General features: G+C 38.3%; 1 protein-coding gene across 10 annotated transcripts in view; it reads left to right on the top strand.

Moving 5' to 3' along the window:
- LOC116463570 (MBT domain-containing protein 1) overlaps positions 1-19,041 on the top strand; it is an 84,981-nt gene that overhangs the window by 4,847 nt on the left and 61,093 nt on the right. Inside the window, exon 3 of one of the 10 annotated variants that reach the window (XM_058434726.1) lies at positions 2,284-2,382. The exons of 8 other annotated variants lie outside the window; for them this stretch is intronic. The gene's annotated coding sequence lies outside the window, so the exon portion shown is untranslated. Of the gene's footprint in view, positions 1-2,283; positions 2,383-19,041 lie in introns of those variants that run through there. One more of the 10 variants, XM_058434727.1, reaches the window with a different exon arrangement.

Raw genomic sequence — 19,041 nt, 5'->3', positions numbered from 1 at the left:
AAAATTGCAGATAGATTTAATCATTTTTTAATAAACCTTGGCTTAAGGATTTTTTTACCTGCCAATTTAGGATTTCTCTTCTTGCTTTGCTGGAACCCACAATAAAAGGTGAAAAGGAAATAATTCCAATTTGAACAAACCCTGAATATGAGATAGAATGAGGTGATACAATAGGAGGGGTGCAGGCAGTGAGGTTGATGTCACAATTCTGCCACTGACTAGCTCCATGGCCCTTGGACAAGATCCTGTGCCTCCATTTTCTCATGGCAGTTGAAGGGTTAGTCTAGTATCAGCTTAATCCAATAGAACTTTCTGCAATGATGGAAATTTCCTATATCTTTGCGGTCCAGTTATGATAGCCACTAGCCACATGTGGCTGTTGAGCACTTGAAATGTAACTGGTGGAACTAAAAATTGAAGAACTCAATTTTTAATTTTGCCGTTATAATCAATGTAAATTTAAGTAGCCAAATGTCTGGCATACTGGATATACAGACATAGAACACTGTTTTCTAAGCATAACTAATCATTAGAATCACTTCTTGGAGGCTCTTGTTAAAATACAAAACCTCTCTCCTATAACTTATTTAGTAGGTCTGCAGTGGGTCCTGGGATTGTGTTTTTAATGTATACCCCAGAGAGTTTATCAGGTTGGTTAGGAAACACTCCATTAGATTTCTGAGGTCCCTTCGAGTTCTCACTTTAGCACTGATAATTTAGAATTTAGTGTAGTAGAAGTGAGCTCTGGACAAAGTCGGCAAGCTAGCTCTCTGAACTGCGATCTTAAGTGAGTTGTGTAACCTCTTTGAAAGCTTCACTTTCCTCATCTGAAATACAGGGTGAACATCAGCCCTGCCTTCTGTAGTTTCTGTAAACCTCCACTCAGATGTTATGCCTGCTGTTTAAAAAAATGTAAGCTGCTGTAAAAGATGAGACAAGTCATAAGATAAAATGTTAAGATGTGTTCCCAGGCTTTGGTTTTTCCTTTTTCACTATGTTTAATTCCTACTACTAGTCTTTTAAAACTGGTTGTATGTAATACTCATTAGTTTGTTCAATGCTGTGGCCGAATTATTTGGCCACCGTTTGCAGTCTAAATTGTAGGACAGGAATGTTAAGTCTAATACTTCTTTGTATTTCTGGTGCTAAGCATAATGATTTGCATATATCATTCAATAAATATTGGTTAATATTAGCCAGGTGTGGTGGCTCACGCCTGTAATCCCAACACTTTGAGAGCCCAGGGCAGGCAAATTGCTTGAGCGCGGGAGTTCAAGATGAGCCTGGGCAACATGGCGAAACCCTGTCTCTACAAAAAAAAAATAACAAAAATTAGTCAGGTGTAGTGGCACACACCTGTAGTCCCAGCTACTCGGGGGCAGAGGTGGGAGGATTGCTTGAGTCTGGTGGGAGACCCAGGTTGAAATGAGCCATGATTGTGCCACTGGACTCTAGCCTGGGCGACAGAGTGAGACTCCGTCTCAAAAAAAAGAAAAAGGAAAAAAAGAAAAGGTTATCATCATCTATTACTTTAAGACTTCTAAGCTTTAAAATTTGCTATAGATTATTTTATACACCAGAGAAGTAGCCCCCTTGTGTATATGTATGTGTTTAACCCAACTTTAATTATTAACAGCCTGTAGTTACTATTGTTCAGTGGTTTTATATCTTCTGAGCAACCAGTTCCAAATATATTTTTTAAAGGTAAACACCAAGAGAATGTTATCATTTCAGATCAAGTGTTTTTAGGTTATATCAAATCAATATGACACTGAATAAGCTGTTTAATTTATTTTCTCTCTTTTTTTTTTTTAAGATGGAGTCTCGCTCTGTCACCCAGGCTGGAGTGCAGTGGCATGATCTCGGCTCACTGCAGTCTCCGCCTCCCGGGTTCAAGCGATTCTTCTGCCTCAGCCTCCCGAGTGGCTGGGACTACAGGCGAGTGCCACCACACCCAGTTCATTTTTGTATTTTTAGTAGAGGTGGGGTTTCACCATATTGGCCAGGCTGGTCTCAAACTCCTGACCTTGTGATCTGTCCACCTCAGCCTCCCAAAGTGCTGGGATTACGGGCGTGAGCCGCTGCACCTGGCCCGTCTCTATGTTAACGTACTAATAAATGATCTTGTTTGATCATTCAGACCACATTTGCCCTACACACCCAGCTTGAGTATGAATTCTATTATTGGGGGTAGAATTGATAGCTGATAATGATCTCAGGGAATCTCTAGGCCACTGCATGTTTCAGACATAATTTTGATATGGTCATCTTATTTTTAATTAGCTTTTCAGGTTCGTACTTAAGGATTCATAGCTTTCTTCGGGAGAACTGAAAGCCTATTCATGTGAATTTTTTTATTTTGTCATACATCCTTCCTGTGTGGTAAGTGATGTTTTTCTTATTTAGAAGAGAGGGAAACTGAGACCCAAGTAATTGTTACATCCAAAGTCATAACAGTGATAGGTCTAGAAGTTGAACCCAAAGAGGTAGAAATTTGTATTTCTTGTAGATCAAAGAATGACTTCCTTTTGCTCACTGTTGCTTTAAATCTTAAAATATTGCTATGTAGAATATTGTCCTCTCCTGTCATTCTCCTGGGTACTTTTCCATTTCTTTAGATGAGTTGTTCAGAATATTATTGCCTTCGGTTTTCTCTTGATTGTATCATTGACATGAATTTATTCTTGCTTGCACATTGAATTTGTGGGAAATAAAAACCCAGTAATCCCAAATCCTTACCATTTATGTTCCTCGTAACAGTAAGCTTAGAAAGAAAGAAGGCATTTCTCTTTACACTGATGAGTTTTATCACTATACCAGAATGTGCTTTCATCCTCATAGTATAATAGAACGAAAAAGAGGCCTGCAGGAGCTAAATAGCTCTTGAGCTCCTACCAGGTTCAGTCATTGTAGAATATGTATTGATCTCTGTTTTGTACTTTGTGATCTCACGCGTACAACATTCAAATTTAAGCTTCTAGAAAATATTTGCTCCATAGCTAAATACAAAACTTTGAAAATTATGTGAGCCACTGCTCCCAGTGGGTTTGGATAATGAAGAATTGGTGTTGACTTCTGATGAGTTTATTCATATCTGATGAGTTTACTCATACTGAAATTATACTATTATTAATATTACTTGGCTCCATATTTATTGACACCTGCATTTAAGATTTCAAGTGTTTTCTGTCGTTTCTCCCAGAAATGTTTAGTTTTGTTGGAACTTTTGTTTGATTATACCAATAAGTTAATGACTATGCCTTTTAATTCCCTTGTAGATTTCATAGGGAGGATGGTTTACCTAAGTGACAGTTACAGTAGGACAATGAAGTTCTGTTGTGATTTGTGATCTCTTCTTTAATTTTGTTACTATAAAAACCTTTTGTTTTATTTTTTATTATAGAAGTACACTTATAATGTTTTAAAAAAGAAAAATATTGAAAAGTTAGATTCATCTTCTCATGCTACTCCTACCCTGCTAAAAGTTTAGCTACTCCTAAGGTCTTTCTTAGTGCACATAAAAACAAACATACATATATTGATCTGTGTATATGCCAGTGTATATTGTTTCTTTGAATAAACAGTGAGTCATACTGTGATATATTTTATTATACTATATATTGTGATTTATTTTTCCACTCAGTATTTTACCTGTTGCTCATCATTCCCCTGCTGATTGTAAGATTGTCTCCAGTTTTTCATTATTATTACATTAGCAAACATCCTTCTACATAAGTTCTTGTGTCCTTGTATGTATTATGTATGAGTATTTCTGAAGGACAGATTCCTAAAAATGGAATTACCTAGTCAAAAGGCATAGCCATTTTAAGTTTTCATGTGTAATGTCAAATCGCCTTCCAGAAAGATAGTGTAAGTTTACCTTCCTACCAAGTGTATGTGAGCACTGTTTTTCCCACATGTATTTACTGATACCAGATATCATCAATCTCTCAATATATACCAACTTAATTTTTTAATGTACTATATACTTCATATAAATTAGCTTTTTTTATCAAAGTAATACATGCACTTGTTAGTACAATAATTAAACAATGCTAAAAGTATTCCAAAAAAATGGTTCCTTGTCCCAATTCAGCTCTGATGAGACAACTACTTCCATTCTTTTAGCTTTCTCATCTAGTATCTATCTCTCTAATTCCAAAGCTTAGGCTTATATTATTTATTTAGTATATGAATTTCAGACATTAGTGACTTTATAGTAGACAGGGAGTTAGAACATACGCCCAAATATAAAGCAAGGTTTACCTTCTTACAATCATTCCATCTCCCTATATTCAAGACCGTAAATAGTCATCTAATATGATCTGCAGTTTTGTGTTTTTTTGTTTTTTGTTTTTTGTTTTTTTGAGACAGAGTCTCATTCTGTCGCCCAGACTGGAGTACAGTGGCGCAATCTCGGCTCTCGGCAGCCTTCGCCTCCCAGGTTCAAGTGATTCTCCTGCCTCAGCCTCCCTGGTAGCTGGACTACAGGTGCCACCACCACACCTGGCTGATTTTTGTATTTTTAGTAGAGACAGGGTTTTACCATATTGGCCAGGCTGGTCTGGAACTCCTGACCTCAAGTAATCCACCCACCTTGGTCTCCCAAAGTGCTGGGATTACAGGTGTGAGCTGCTGCACCTGGCCTCGGTTTTCTTTTGAAGAGCAAAATGTTCATGAAGGCACATTACCTGAAACATATTTATTTGATGCTTGTTTTCTATGCTTACAGAGGCTAGCTGACAGAACCAGTATTGGGTGGGGGGAGAAGGTTAAAATTTAAAACGTTTTAAGATAGTCCCATGATTCATATTATTAGTGTTCATGGTGGTTATATGATCTTGGGCAAGTTGCTTAGCCTATTTGGGCCACTGCTTCCTCCTATAAAATGAGAGTAACGCTCATAAGGTTTAAATGTGCTGCTACAGATTTAAGTGCTGAATATGCCTGACACATACTAAGCATATTACAAATATTATAATAATAACCAAATCAGATCAGTAACAAAAATATTCCAACATGGCTGGGTGCGGTGGCTCATGCCTGTAATCCCAACACTTTGGGAGGCCGAAGTGGGCGAATCACTTGAGGCCAGGAGTTTGAGATCAGCCTGGCCAACATGGCAAAACCCTGTCTCTACCAAAAATACAAAAATTACCCAGGTGTTGTGGCACACACTGTAATCCCAGCTTCTTGGGAGACTGAGGCATGAGAATCGCTTGAACCTGGGAGGCAGAGGTTACAATAAGCCAAGATCATGCCACTGCACTGCAGCCTGAACGACAGAGCAAGTCCAATATTAGGTTATTGTAGAATTTACAAATAAACTCCTATAGGACAAAATGTGTTTGAGTTCAAGTCACAAATTTAGTTTATTTCTCTACCTATAAATAGAGATTGTAGATTCTTATAGGTAGAGAAATAAACCAAATTCCAACTGCTCCTTATGCTCATTCCTCTAGGTGTTAAAAGTGGGAGAGGGAAGGCTTGACAAATTTACTGAAAGAGGTATGGGAGCGTGAAAGCTTTAGACAAGGTACAAAGATCCACTCCCAGAAAGAGAAAATCTGAAAGAAGTTCCAAAACATTGATCATAGGTTTGGAGTTTGATAGTTCACAGCTCTATGTATAGAGAAGAGCTTAAAGGTAAGCAGTACCAGAATTGGTAGCTTTAAATTATAAGCATTGCCTCATAAGGGAAACATGAAGACTTGGAGACATGGCAGTGAAGAAGAAGAAGAAAGAAGAAAAAATTCTTCAGGAAAAGAAAAAAACTGAACTTAAGAGGGTGTTCTTGAACTAGGAGCTCTGCCTATGAAATGAACAGAAATGGAAAAGAGCAGGCCACATCCATACAGAACTGTAAGAAAAAACAAACAGGAAATGTGAATCAGCATTTCAACTGATGAAAATCTACCCCCATCAAAAAAAGCAGGAAAAAATTGACACAATGCTCCAAGTGAAATTAAACATCCTCAAACCAATGTTTGGAGATTTGAAAAATAAAATTAAGAAATATTCTGAAACAAATATAAAACTCAGAACAGAAAGGAACAAAAAGCATTAAGAAATGAACACAAAGTAGATTAAACAGAAAAATAGAAGATGAAATCATAACCAATAATGAAGTTTTAACATTCCCACACGACAAATTCAAATTCATATTTAATAAAAAGTATTGAAGAAAAGCAGGAAAACAGGATAATTGAGATGAGATTCTTGTTTTGAAAATTGACCAAGTTGAAATGGGAGATGGATCCAAAGTCTACTGTAGGTAATTGGTGTCCTTCAAGAAGAGAAAATATTTAAAACTATAATCCAAGAAAACTTTCTGGAAGTGAAAAGAGATCTGAATCTATACCATAGAAGTTCATACCAGAAGGCACACTCAAAGATATTTCCTAGTAAAGCTGTATGACTGTAAAGATGCAAAGAATTCTCAGGGTCTCCAGGCAAAGACGTGACGTAGAGGCAAGAGAATTAGACCAGTGTCAGATTTCTCAAAAGCAGCATAACAAAGCAAGACAGCAGAGCAGCATGAGGAAAGTGACTACTAGCCAAGGATTTTATATCCAGCTAACTGTTGTTCAGGTATTAAGACTGCAGAACAACAGTTTGAACATGCAGGAACTCAGGGAATACTGTACTCGTTTACCCCTCCTGAGGACACTCGAAAAGGATGACTTTCATCTAAAAGAGATATTTGGGACATTTCCTACAAAAAGACTGACAATAAGTATTTCAGATATCTTTTTGAACTAAGATTAAAACCAATAGTAGGGACCTAGAGAATAGTACATAAACATTATACATTCTGACAAAGCAGAAAGAATGCAACTAAAATATAATGGGATGGGAAATAAAAGGAAAAACTAAGGCCATGTGTGGTGGCTCACACCTGTAATCCCAGCACTTTGGGAGGCTTAGGTGGGTGGATTACTTGAGCCCAGGACTTCTAGACCAGCCTGGGCAACATAGTGAGACTCAGTCTCTACAAAAAAAAAGCATTTAATTAGCCAGGCATGGTGGCTCATGCCTGTAGTCCCAACTACTCAGGAGGCTGAAGTAGGAGGATCATTTGAGCCCAGGAGGTCAAGGCTGCAGAGAGCTGTGTTTGCCTAACTGCACTCTAGCCTGGACAACAGAATGAGACCCTGTCTAGAACTGTTCTTTTCAGAACTAGAATAAGAATAATTACTGTAATTGAAGTAATATGAGGGAGTCAGGGGCTACCATCTAAAACCAAAAGACCAAATAGAAAAGATTAGGTAAGAAAAAAATACAGTGTACTGTAAAAGCTATTAATATAAAGGTAAGCATGAGGAAGACTTTCCAAAATACTGAGAGAAATTTTTAAAGGGACAAAGAAAACCATGATGGAACAGAAAAACAAGTACACAGTACATGATGCACACCCTAATGATGAAATACGTGGAGAATTGAGAGCAAACATAAAGTCCAGGACAAATACATGCTAGGCAAATAGAAACCCCAAGAATGCAAGACTGAGAATGCTGATAGCAAAGTAGAATTCAAACCAAAAAAAGCATTAAAACAGATAAAAGAGAACAGTTTATAATGCTAAAAACCATGATTTACAACAAAGAATTCACAGTTAAATGTGTACCAAATAACACAGCAACAATCTGTATACAACAAAATCTATATGAAGTATAAGAAGAAATAGCCGGGCGCGGTGGCTCACGCTTGTAATCAGCACTTTGGGAGGCCGAGGCAGGCGGATCACGAGGTCAGGAGATCAAGACCATCTTGACTAACACGGTGAAACCCCATCTCTACTAAAAATACAAAAAAAATTAGCCGGGCGTGGTGGCGAGCGCCTGTAGTCCCAGCTACTCGGAGAGGCTGAGGCAGGAGAATGGCGTGAACCTGGGAGGCGGAGCTTGCAGTGAGCGGAGATCGCACCACCGCACTCCAGCCTGGGCGACAGAGCGAGACTCCATCTCAAAAAAAAAAAAAGAAAAACTAAAATTAGGGGACTTTGACACTTAGCACAAGATGTAGTGGGTAAAAAAGGATATAAAAGATCTAAATAATATAATGCAAATCTTCAAGTATATCCCTAATAAGAATAGACTGCTTCCCCCTGCCCCCACTCTGTCTCCCAGGCTGGAGTACAGTGGCATGATCACGGCTCACTGCAGCCTTGACCTCCCCGCCTCAGGTGATCCTCCCACCTCAGCCTCCCAAGTAGCTGAGACCACAGGTGCACACCACCATGCCCAGCTAATTTTTTTTTTTTTTTGCTCATTGTAGAGACGAAGTCTCGCCATGTTGCCCAGGCTAGTCTCAAACTCTTGGGCTCAAGCAGTCTTCCTGCCTTGGCCTCCCAAAGTGCTGGGATTGTAGGCATGAGCCACCATGCCGGGCCAGAGAGTATGTTCTTTTTAAACACAGAATATTCACAAAAAATTGTCAATCTATTAGAAAAACGTTAGTAGATCCCATACAAGAAAACAAAAACAAATCGAAAAAACAAAAGGACGTTGCACTTCCGTCTTGAAATTAAGAAACCTTGTATTATGTATTCACAGAAAACCTTTTACAAGAATTTTCGTGGCAGCTTTATTCATAGTAAAATCTGTGTGAAGAAAGGGTAAGCTGATATATTGACGAGTATTACTCAGCAATAAAAAGAAACCATTTATACATGTAACATGAATGAATCTCAGAAATACTATGCTGACAAAGAAATTAGACAAAAATATGCATACGATTTTATGCCATTTATATAAAATCTTAAATCTATACAAAATTTAGCCAAAGCTAATAGAACTCAGGACTGGAGAGAGACTGAGTGGGAAAGGACAGGAAGGAGCTTTCTAGAGTGACAGAAAAGTCCTATATTTTGGTAAGTGTTCAACAGTATGCCTTAATTTTTAAAAGTTTAATGGGTAAAAGGGAAACACAAATTGCAAATTTCTGGAAAATGATAGGAAAAATACTACATAATACTACATACCAGAATCTGTGGAACACATTTAAAGCAGTGAGCAGAGGAAAATTCATAGCCCTAAACACTTACATACTTACATAAATGAAAATAAATTCCCAATTCAGAAATGAACAAAGTAAGCCACAAGCACAAGAAAGAAAATAAAGATAAAAGTAGAAGTTAATGAGTTAACAGAAAAACTATATGTCTAGTTGATGAATCAATCTTGGACCCTTGAGGGAAGAGTCACATAATAGATGAATCACTAGCTAATTTAACCAATTGGGGAAAGGGAGAAAGCACAAATGAAATTTTAAGAAATGACGACGGGAAAATAACATTGGATACAGAAGAAATTGAGAACTATTTTAATACAGAACTATTTTGCACACCTCTGTACAAATACATTTCAAAACCTAGATTGAATGGATAATTTTTTAGGAAAATACTGTTTAATAAAATTGACCTCATTAGAGATTAAAAGAAAATAAGACCAATTTTCCTAGAAGAAATAGAAATTTGTCAAGGAACCATCCCACCAAACACCAGGCCTAGATGGTTTCACAGGGGAATTCTGCCTGACCAGATATTCCCGATGCTACATAAGTATAGAAAATGGAAAGCTAATTATTTTTAGGACGTAAGAGTAATGCTGGACTGTGCGCGGTGACTCACGCCTGTAATCCCAGCATTTTGGGAGGCCAGGGTAGGAGGATCACTTGACCCCAGGAGTTTGAGATTGGCCTGGGCAATTGTAGTGAGACTTCATCTCTACAAACAACTAAAAAATTAGCTGAGCACAGTGGCGTGTGCCTGTAGTCCCAGCTACTTGGGAGGCTGGGGTGGGAGGTTCACTTGAGCCCAGGGGTGTTGAGGCTGCAGGGAGCCAAGATCGTGCCACTGCACTCCAGCCTAAGCAACAGAGCAAGACCCTGTCTCAAAAAAAAAAAAAAAAAAAGTAATACTGATTTCTTAGCCTGATAAAGATAGCTCAAAAAATGAAAATTAGTTATCACATACAGATACTAATGGAAAACTATTACTGTGCAGTCTCTCACACCATATTTACAAAAATACATTTTGACGAGTGAGTTTTATAGCAGGAATACAAGGATGATTCAGTATTTGGAAATCTGTTTATGTAATTCACCATACTAATCGGTCAAAAGAGAAAAGTTGTGTTCTCTTTATAGAAGCTGAAAAAGCCTATGACAAAATTCAACACCTATTCCTAACAAAAACTTTTCAGAAAATAAGAATGGGTGAATACTTCCTTAACATATAATATTTTTATTTTTATGAATACACACATGCACATGTACATAGCCTTAACCCTAAAGCCAGAATCTTACTAAGAAACACCACAATCAAGAATAAAGTAAGGATGCCCATTTTCTCCATGACTTAACATTATACTGGAAATATGAGCCAATACAGATAGAAAAGAACACAAATGGCCGGGTGTGGTGGCTCACACCTGTAATCCCAGCATTTTGGGAGGCTGAGGTGGGCAGATCACCTGAGGTCAGGAGTTCAAGACCAGCCTGGCCAACATGGTGAAACCCCGTCTCTACTAAGAATTAAAAAAAAAAAAATTATCCGGGTGTGGTGGTACGTGCCTGTAGTCCCAGCTACTCAGGAGGCTAAGGTGAAAGAATTGCTTGAGCCCTGGAGGCAGAGGTTGCAATGAGCTGAGATTGCACCACTGCACTCCAGCCTGGGCGACAGAGTGAGACCCTGTCTCAAAAAACAAATTAGAGACATAACAGTGGAAAAAGAAGAAAAGATTCTTTGTTAGTGACATGATTGTTTATCTGGAAAGCCTTAGAAAATCAATGACAAAACCACGTTCAAACAATTCAGCGAGGTAGGATATAAAATAATAAACCTTTGTGTAGTGAGAAAATAACCAGTTAAGAAAATACAACAAAAGAGAAGATTACAATAGCAACAACAAAACATAGATTGAGCATCCCTAATCCAAAAACCTGAAGTCCAAAATGCTCCAAAATTTGAAACTCTTTGAGCGTGGACATGACACCACAGATAACCACATAGGCAACTGAGATAGTGACACCTTTGCTTTCTGCTGGTTCAGTGTACACAAACCTTAATTAATGCACAAAATTTTTTTTATACTGTATACAATTATCTTCACGCTATGTGTATAAGTTGGTTATGAAACAAGTGAATTTCGTGTTTAGACTTGGGTCTCATCCCCAAGATATCTAATTATGTGTATGCACATATTCCAAAATCTGAAATGTTTCTGATCCCAAGCATTTTGGATGAGGAATACTCAAACTGTAATTAAATTCCTAAGGATTGACTTCTTAAAAAAGTTGTTAAAAACCTCTGTGAGCAGGCTATATAAAACATTCCCAAAAGACACAAAGCAGACTTGAACAAATGGAAAGACATCCATTGTCCTTGAGACATATCAAAATGTCACTTTTTCCAAAGTTAATTAGAAATTTAATGAGATCCTAATATAAAAAGACTGATAACTTTTTGGTATAGAGTTGAACTATCTAATACTTGAAGTGCACTTGGAAAAATAAACATGCAAGAATGTAAAAACATTAAAAGATTTTTGAGGGGGTATCTAGCTCTGCAAGATATCAGAATATATTCCAAACGCTTAATGATTCAGAAAGCAAGATATTGGCACAAGAATAGACCAGGGAAGTAGTGTGAAATCCAGAAATGGACACAACTACATATGGAAACCTAGCACTTAAAGTGGTATTTTAAGTCACTGAGATAAAGATGGACATTTTGATAAAGGATATTGGAGCAACTAGATAGCCATTTGGAAAAAATATTAGAACTGTTCTTCATGCCATACATAATAATAAAGTCCAGACACATTAGATCTAAATATAAAAACTATACAAATACCAGGAAAAAATATGGGAAAATTTTCTGTACCATGCTTCAGGAAAAAAATTTCTGACTTATAATCAAGGTACAATGAAATAAAATACTGATGCGTTTTGCTACCTCAGATATTTTAAATATACAGGCAAAAACTTCATGTGCAAAATCAGTTTTCCACGCATACAGATAAAGGGTAAATGTAAATTTCTCAAGAACTTTGAAGAAAATTAAGACTAAAAACCCTAAAGAAGAAAAAAGGTAGGCACATAAAACCACACAAAATAAGATAAAAAAATCCTCTAGGGCCAGGCACAGTGGCTCATGCCTGTAATCCCAGCAGTTTGGGAGGTTGAGGCGAGCAGATCACGAGGTCAGGAGATCGAGACCATCCTGGCTAACACGGTGAAACCCTGCCTCTACTAAAAATACAAAAAATTAGCTGGGCTTGGTGGCATGCGCCTGTAGTCCCAGCTACTGGAGAAGCTGAGGCAGGAAAATTGCTTGAACCTGGGAGGCGGAGGTTGCAGTGAGCGGAGATCATGCCACTGCACTCCAGCCTGGGCGACAGAGTGAGAACTCCATTTAAAAAACAAAAAATGCCCTGTAGAACTGCACTGAGTGCCCAGATCTTGGCTTTCAATACCAGTTCTTTGCTAATAAAGACTAGGGTTCCTTGGAAAAATTATTGATTTCAGGGCTAGAGCAGCATAGGTATAAAATGAGCCTGGAATATCTTGATAAGGAAGAAAGTAAGGAATTCCTCAAAAAAAAAGATGGAAGCATGTCAAAAGGACACAGAAGGTCTGGTATGTTAGGTCACGCCTGTAATCCCAGCACTTTGGGAGGCTCAGTCGGGCAGATCACTTGAGGCCAGGAGTTTGAGACCAGCCTGGTCAACATGGTGAAACCCTTCCTGTACTAAAAATACAAAAATTATCCTGGCTTGTTGGTGCATACCTGTAATCCCAGCTACTCAGAAGGCTGAGGCACAAGAATCACTTGAACCCGGGAGGCAGAGGTTGCAGTGAGCTGAGATCACGCCACTGTGCTGGCAACAAGGGGAGACTGTCTTAGGAAAAAAAAAAGAGGACACAGAACCAGTTCAGGGACGTCATTGTGGCCACATCTGGCATATTTTGAGCCCCAGAATAAGAATAGTGATGAATGATAAACCACTGGGAAAAAAATAGAAGTTAGTGAATTCATACTGATAAGGAATAGGTAGGTATGTCAATAAAAGGGGGTGATGACAACATTTCTTGCTGACTGATAAGAAGAAAGTGCTGGAGTTGGGAAATCGTTTTGCAGCCATCATATTAATGTTTGGTTTAGCACAAGTTATCATTAGATGCCAAATTTAAGAATGGCGGTGAGATTTCAGTGAGAAACAATGTGGTCATATTTCAAAGTGTGTCCCTGAGGTTGCCTGTTGGTTGCAAGGAGAAATACATAGTATACAGTGGAAAGCTGGACTACACCCTAACAAAGTAATCAACATTAACATCACTAGTGAGAGACAGATAGGAACTAGGAACCTTGTGACTGTGGTTACAATACCCTGAGGACAAATGTAATATTATGCGGTACATAACCAGCGTCTCCTAAGGACACAGACACATCAGATGAACCTCAAATGAGAAGCATTCTGTTAAGGGGGAAGGGGCTTGCTTGCATTCTTCAAAAATAATTTCAAAGGAAACACGTCAGTGTGCACCTGTAATCCCAGCTACTCAGGAGGCTGTAGTGGGAGGATCGCTTGACACCAGGAGTTTGAGTGCAGCCTGGGCAACATAGGGAGACCCTGTATCTAAAAAAAAATTAAAACTAATCTTCCAGATTAAAGGACACTAAAAAGATAAATACAACTTTTTAATTTTTATGTGATCCTGGTCTTGAAGGAGGAAATGCTATAAAGACATTGAGTCAGTTGGAATGTGGATGGTGAATTAGGGAAAAGTATCATATACTGTCAGATTTCCTAAAACTGACAACTGTGCTCCAGTTATAAGAAAATGTCTTTATTCCAAGGAAATGCACATTGAATTATTTTGTGATACGTAACTTTCAAATTATTCAGAAAATCTATGTGTTTAGAGAAGAAAAAAATGGGGCAAAATATTAGTAATTGTTGTGTTTGAGTAGAGTACACAGGACTTCATTGTATTATTCTTCTAACTTTCCTGAAAGTTCAAAGTTATTTCCAAATAGAGAGCTTTAAAAAAAAAAAAAAAAAGACAGTGACAACTATACTGGTATACCATTTTTCATCCATCATTTTGGGAAAAATTCAGACACTTGACAATACATTCCCAGCACCTCTGGGGAAACAAGCACTCTCAATATTGCTGGTGCAAATGATTACATTTCTTTGGAATGGAATTTGGCAGTATCTAACAAAATTACGAATACATATATCCTACCCAGCAATCCCATTTCTTTTTTTTTTTTGAGACGGAGTCTCGCTCTGTCACCCAGGCTGGAGTGCAGTGGCGCAATCTTGGCTCACTGCAAGCTCCACCTCCCAGGTTCACGCCATTCTCCTGCCTCAGCCTCCCGAGTAGCTGGGACTACAGGCGCCCGCCACCACACCCGACTAATTTTTTGTATTTTTAGTAGAGACGGGGTTTCACCGTGTTAGTCAAGATGGTCTTGATCTCCTGACCTTGTGATCCGCCCGCCTCGGCCTCCCCCAGCCATCCCATTTCTAAGAATATACCCTGGAGGTATACCATGCACAGTATAAACACACAGATACTAAGTTTGCTGCAGCGTATTTGCAGTTGCAAAACGTTGAAAACTAAATGTTGAAACGAGAGATTTGTTGAATAAACATACACAATGGAGTACTATGTAGCTGCAAGAAGAATAAGGAAGATGTCAGTGCACTGAAATGGAATGATTTCCAGGATATAGTTCTAAACTAATAAAAACACAGGAGAGAGGAATATAGTGTATGACTTTTGTGTAGGAAATGGAAATAAGGAAACATACATATAGCTGTACATATACTGTTTACTTTTTCAAAATATACACAAGAAGAATGAACCAGAAAGTGATAAAGTTGGTTACCCGCTTAACAGGGTGGGTGGTGAGGCAGGGAAATAAATGACATTTCTTTGAGTTACACCTATTTGTATAGTTCTTTATTTTTGCAAGAAGGATGATCTTCCCAGTAGTTCCCCCAAAAAACGAAATTAATCCAATAAGGATGATGGAGGAGACTAAAAACCAAAAGCAAACCAATTCTTATTTCAAATCAGTAACAACCACATTGAAATAAATAATCCAAGGAACTTTTATACTCGGTAGTCAGTCTAGAGAGAAGTGACTGCAGAGAAATACTAAACTCCAACGGTTTTTTTGTAGTGGTATGCTGTAATGCTTCTGTAACTATTTAAATGTCTAAAAGGGTTGAGCAAATGAGTAGATAGGTTTTGTTAAGAGCCAGCATTCTGTCGAAAAAGACACAAATGTGAAGTGTGGGAAGGTGAGAAAAAAGCCCTGTGGGGATGGCTTGGAGTTGGGGATTTAAGTGTGAACTCATAATTTTCTAAAATACATGTGTGTATACTTTGTCCAGTGGAAAGGCCCAGAAGCAAAGAGATACCCAAATAGCAATAAGTACATTGAGTACCTAGATCTTTATTTCTTATATCATTCCCCACTAAAAGATACCAAGGCTGTCAGGAGAAATGTTTGGTTCCAGGGCTGAGACAGAGAAATGGTTATAAGATAAGCCTGGAATACCTTGTTATGCAAGAAAGTAAGGAAATGCTCAGAAAATGATAGGGGCATGTCAGAATGACACAGGAGTGGGCTTTAAGGGGCTCCCACTGGCCTACTCTGGGACAGTATGAGCACCCAGATAATTAAGGACAATAACGAGTTATAAAACCTTGAAAAGTAGGCTGGGCGTGGTGGCTCACGCCTATAATCCTAACACTTTGCGAAGCTGAGGCGGGCAGATCACTTGAAGTCAGGAGTTCGAAACCAGCCTGGCCAACATGGGGAAACCCGTCTCTACTAAAAATCCAAAAAAAAAAAAAAAAAAAAAAGCCTGGCATGGTGGCAGGCACCTGTAATCCCAGCTACTTGGGAGGCTGAGGCAGAAGAATCGCTTAAACCCGGGAGGCGGAGGTTGCAGTGAGGCAAGATAGCACCACTGCACTGCAGCCCAGGCAACAGCAAGACGCTATCTCAAAAAAATAAAACATTGAAAAATAGAAATCCATGAGTTGATACCAATAATAAATAAAAAGAGAAAAAAAAGAGCTGTTCCTTAGAGAATGCTGACTGGTGAATGTACAGGGAATGTTGGGGTTGGGAAATCATCACAGTGAGAGACTGGGCAAGAATCATTGGATCCTAAATATTAAGTAAAAATTTGATGAACTGAATATTTGCATTATCTTTAAAGTGTCTCCCCATAGATTGCTTATTAAAGAAAATAGTAAAAGTACAGCGGAGAAACCAGACCATGTCTAGACCAGGTCATTAAAATTAACACCAGCCAGGTGCAGCAGCTCTCACCTGTAATCCCAGCACTTTGGGAGGCCAAGGCAGGAGGATCACATGAGGCCAGGAGTTTGAGACCAGCCTGGCAACATGGCAAAACTCCGTCTCTGCGAAAAGTACAAAAATTAGCTGGGTGAGGTGGCACATGTGTAATCCCAGCTATTCAGGAGGCTGAGGCAAAAGGATTGCTTGAACCCCAGAGGTGGAGGTTGCAGTGAGCCAAAATCATGCCACTGCACTCCAGCCTGGGTGCAGCCTGGGAGACCCTGTCTCAAAGAAAAAAAAAAAAATTAACATCACCAATAAGGGGCAGATGGACCTCGTGCCTCTGGATTTGATGCCTTGAAAATTATAGCATCAATTAGGTAGTGCAACCTAAGTATAATCCTGAGGACACCTAAAACCCAAAACGAGGAAATTTTTTATTTTTTAAAAGAGGAAATCTATACAGAAGAATTCCAAATACTTTATATGAATATTCCATTCTCAAGGAGGGGAGTATATAACTCCCTGTTCCTTAAGTGTGGGGTATACATAGTCACTTTGTTCCAAAGAGTATAGTTTAGGAAGGGATTCAGAGTAACTTCACAGCAGAGAAACCTGATAAACACTACCTCAACCAGATAGATGATCAAGGTCAACGTCAGCATTGATAGGTCATGTTAGTATATATCGTTGAAATGGTCTGATACAAAGGACACTTTATCTCTGCCATGTACCTGCCAAAAACATAACCCCAGCCTGATAATGAGGAGACTATCAGACAAATTCCAATAGAACAGTCAGCAAAACACCTGACCAAGATTCCTCAAAACTGTCAAGGTCATGAAAAACCAAGAAAACCTGAGAAATTCTCACAACCAAGAGAAGCTGTATGACAACTTAAATAATGAAGACTTAGGGTGACTAAATGTACTGTGGGATCTTGGAACAGAGAAAAGAACAGTAAAAATGAAGGAAAACTGAAAGTATAGACTTTAGTTAATGACGGTGTACATATCAGTATTTCATTTATTGTAGCATGTTCAATACTAATGTGAGATGTTAATAGGGGAAACTGGGCCATACGGGAACTCTACTAAATTTTCACTTTTACTGTAAATTTATTACTTCTCAAAAAATAAAGTCTTTAAGAAAAAAAGACTTTTGAGAACAGTTATAGATTTCTAGAAAAAGGGTAAAAAGTCTTAAAGGGACTGCGTTCTTAAAAGACATCAAATATAAAAAAAGATAAGGTCTCCCTCTAGATTAAAGACTAAGGCACATGACAAATGAAATACATGACTCTGGGCTGAAGAAGAAAAGAAGATCTTGTAAAGGGTGTTGTTGAGTCAGTTGACGAAACTGGAGGATGGATGGTAGATCAGATGAAAGTATTGGGTTAATGTTAAATTTCTTGAAGATGCTAGCTGACCTATGATTATGTAAGAGAATATCCTTATTACTAGGAAAGGCACATTGAAGGATAAGGCAATAGTTCTCAACTGGGATTTTTTTTTTTTTTTTTTGCTTCCAGGGGACATTTGGCAATGCCTAAAGGCATTTTTGGTTGTCACCATTGGGGGATAAAGGCGAGTGTTACTGCCACAAATGATGCTAGACATCTTATAATGCACAGGCTAGCCTTCTACAAAAAAAGCATTTTCTGGCCCAAAGTAATATTGCCAAGGTGAAAAAACCCTGAGCTATGCTTCTACTTCTGATTTAGAGGTAAAAGGGCTTAAAGCATATAAACCATTCATTAATGGTTGAGAGGGAAAAATATACGTATAGAGAGGAATAATTGGGAGAAAATGTTAATCATTGGGCAGTCAAGATAAAGGTTGTCTAGATATTCTTTGTATTGTAACTTATAAATTTATAAATAAAAAGTTAAGTATTTTATGGTGAAAACCTATAACCATCCTTAAAGAAAGTGATCTTACAATAAAGGACATGATCTTATAATAAAGGGCAGTAATTTAAATTTAATGAATTAAGCTTTATGAAAAATAAAAAATGTATTAGTTGATACAAATAGACATTTGCTCTTTTACTCTCTATCCCCTAAACTGTTTTTATTCAAGTTGATCCAAAAAAATTCTGCTTTTTAATCTCATTGGGAAATGAGAAATGAGGGGCCACCTTGTTTTCACACTTACCCACTTCATTGACTTTTTTTGAGACGGAGACTCGCTTGGTTGCCCAAGCTGGAGTGCAGTGGTGTGATCTTGGCTCACTGCAACCTCCTCCTCCAAAGTTCAAGCAGTTCTCCTGCTTCTGTCTCCCGAGTAGCTGGGACTACAGACGCACGTTACCATGCCCAGTTAATTTTTGTATTTTTAGTAGAGACAGGGTTTTACCGTGTTAGCCAGGCTGGTCTCGAACTCCTGACTTCAAGTGATCCATCCACCTCAGCCTCCCAAAGTGCTGGGATTACAGGCATGAGCCACCGCACCCAGCCCACTTCATTGACTTTTATCACAAGTTTTGTATAAATTGCTAGTGTTTATATAGTACATAAATAGTATTTACAGCTTCCCAGCCAGTCACTGTACTGTTTCCTTTCTGATACAACTTCGTTTCCTGCAGTTACTGATTGGTTCACTTTTTTCATTTAGTCAGTGTTGAAAGTGCCTGTTGCCTTTTTCCCCATGCTGCTGCAACAAGCTCCAAACACAAAGATTCATTTTTTTTTTTTTTTTTTTTTT

This window comes from Hylobates moloch, unplaced genomic scaffold (assembly GCF_009828535.3).
Source record: "Hylobates moloch isolate HMO894 unplaced genomic scaffold, HMol_V3 SCAFFOLD_42, whole genome shotgun sequence".
Lineage (NCBI taxonomy): Eukaryota > Metazoa > Chordata > Mammalia > Primates > Hylobatidae > Hylobates > Hylobates moloch.
This window is presented reverse-complemented; position numbering and strand designations above follow the sequence as displayed.